Source organism: Alligator sinensis, unplaced genomic scaffold (genome assembly GCF_000455745.1).
Source record: "Alligator sinensis unplaced genomic scaffold, ASM45574v1 scaffold280_1, whole genome shotgun sequence".
NCBI classification, from domain to species: Eukaryota; Metazoa; Chordata; order Crocodylia; family Alligatoridae; genus Alligator; species Alligator sinensis.
In genome coordinates, this window is record NW_005841835.1 from 3,422,083 (window position 1) to 3,424,795 (window position 2,713).

At 40.3% G+C, this 2,713-nt stretch overlaps 1 long non-coding RNA gene across 1 annotated transcript; it reads left to right on the forward strand.

Annotated features, from left to right (window-relative positions):
• Positions 1-515: 515 nt before the first annotated feature.
• Positions 516-2,452, forward strand: LOC102380287. The gene is made up of 4 exons (XR_322841.1): positions 516-724; positions 1,261-1,379; positions 1,514-1,616; positions 1,949-2,452. It is a non-coding gene; the product is annotated as an uncharacterized LOC102380287 (long non-coding RNA).
• Positions 2,453-2,713: the final 261 nt, after the last annotated feature.

Below are 2,713 nucleotides of genomic sequence, written 5' to 3' on the forward strand. Positions count from 1 at the left end.
GTCTACACACCCCGCAAGTCGCGCCCTTACTGGCATCAGGGTCCTCACACTCCTGTGAGCCCCCCTATGAGTACTGCGTTCTCCCTGGCACTAGGGCCCCACCCCTCTGGGGTCCCTATGAGGCCTCCTCCAACCCCTAATAGCCTCACCCAAACCACCGGTGTAATACAAACACTAAAGCAAACACCAGCCTCCTGGCTATAACCAAAACCCAAGGCACTGGGCCATAACAACATAAGCCTCCTGGCTGTAATTTAACATCATTGCTCCAGCCTCTGGAGCTCTTGCAAGCTATACTCATGATCAGGGTTCTCCCTATATCCTGGCTGAGGAAGCTCCTACCTCTCCAGCTTCTAACAGGGAACTGCCAGCCTGGCTTCAGTCCTGGGCTTTATAAGGGCCAGGCCCTGCCTCCTACAGGCAGCTGATTCTCATTAGTTGCCCCGGCAACCTGCAGCTGTGCTCATTATCGCTGCTAAGGCTTTTCCCCAGCAGTTCTCTCCTCTCTAGGAGTGAGGTGTGCTGCGACAGGCACATTAAAAACGTGACTGAAGTCAATCACTCTGATGATGAAAAGAAAGCTAGCAGTGGTGCAGAGCTAGTTTCCATTGACTTTCTGTTGCTGTTATGAAGAATAATTCAATGATTATCTATATGTATTGAAATAATGCATTAAAGGTGGCAGACGCATATTAAATACAACCAGTTTAGCATTTCAAATAGAGTAAGTAGCATTTAAAAACTTCCCAATGGATTTCATAGGGGTTATGGTTAATTCTTTTCCAGGTAGTTAATGGGATTGGCTAAAAACTATGGGTAGTATTGGGAACAGATGGACATTGTGGTATATATTGGAAGGTAACTCAAGAATTTACATAGACATACAAATTTAAAAGTGTGTCCAAACTTGTCAAACCTAGATATCTTAAGTTAGGCTTCTAAATCCATATGTAAGGTTCATTTTTTCTAATTTGACTGATATTCAGGTATGCAAAGCATTGGCATTTTCCATGGATTACGGTGGGATTTGTGGGTGCTTGTTATTTGCAATCAGTGATATTACTCACTGTGTAAAGTTAATTAACTGAATAAATCTTTGCAAGACTTCAGCCTTATTGCTGTCAATTTGGGGAAAATATGTTGTGTTCTTAAGGCAAAACAAAGGTTAATTTCCTAGCCAAAATTCATCCCTACCATACTCAAAGTTCACATTTTTCTGAATTTATGCCCCTCTCATTTGGATTTGGTGTCTCATTGAAGGGAACTAGAGATTTGAGAAGTGCAGTAAGAAAGACAAGAGAATGAGAAGGAAGACTGAGAGTGCAAGTGAGAAGAGGATGAAAGGGACCTGAGGAGGAGATGCCTGAGCAGGATCTGAGGTAAGAAAGGTAGTAGAATAACTCCTACATGTGGGGATTGATAGTACTGAAGAAATCAATGGGGTGAATACAGGTGCTTGTGATGGCACCTTGGACTGCTCTGTGATACTGGTTCATTCTGCTGTTCCTGGTAGATGGTTGCCCTGAGTTTTTCTGAGTCCTCCTATACATCCAGAAAGCTACATGCTGAGAATCCACACTCATTTGGCCTGGGATTGCAGATGCCTGGACCCACTTGTAAGTCATGCCTAACAGTTGCAATCACACCCTTAACAGCTTAATTTGTCTATGACCAAGGGCCCAACTCAGGGGTAGGCAATTATATGGCCTGGAGGACCACTTAAGGAGCTTCCATGAGCTGTTGCAGGTCTGGGAGGACGGTACTAACCTGGGCTGGTGCAATATCCTCATTTCTTATCAGGCACTATTTAATTTTTAGGGTAGTAGGAATATTCCATCACATGCTCTGTTTACATATCTCTTTTGTATAGTGTGAACCATTCATTGTGCTTCTCTGATTTATGAGAATTGCTGTGTTAATATTTACCAGTCTCTGTATTCATTTACAGATGCAGCTTATGCTCTATCTCCTCTATGCATCCACTGAAAGACCTAATGGCACTGTCTAATGTTGTAGTACATTATCAGACTCTAAATACACAAAGGTCCATATTAGAAATACATTCAAAAACATTTTGCACTTTCACCAAACTTCACATTGCTCATTGCCCTCCAGGTGCTGGAACATAACAGAGCATAACCACATAGCACTGATGAACTTACCCACTTCAGACTTCTAAGCTGTTGATGTGAAATCCCTGAATTCTGATGTCATCAGATAGTCAGCTTTCCTTAAAAAGTTACTATACTAAGAGTGATGAAAAGAAGCTGTAAACTAAATACCTTCAAAGTGCAAATTGCAATGCAGAACCTGAGTTTTCAGTTTATTCAAATATAACAGAAGAATGTTAAAAGGAGAAAGAAAAAGACAGGAATAAAATAGAAATGAGAGAGGAGAAAAAAAAATGCATCTCATCCCCAAAAGTGACCAAATTATTGAAGAGTGGCAGTGGAAACGGCCTGTTTTGGATTTTCTTAGCTATTCTTTATTTATTACATTTTTGTGCTCTGAAAATAAGGTGATTAGCATTCACTGAATTTAATAGATATACTTTTTAAGTATTTATTATAGCAACCTTCATGCTACATCACTATAAAAGTATTAAATTCAACTATACTAAATCATTATGGTATGTTAAATATTTGCAGTTTTTGTTAACAGAAATTTGAAGAGAAAATAAGCTTGATTAAAGCCAGGGTTTTTTTTAAGTTGC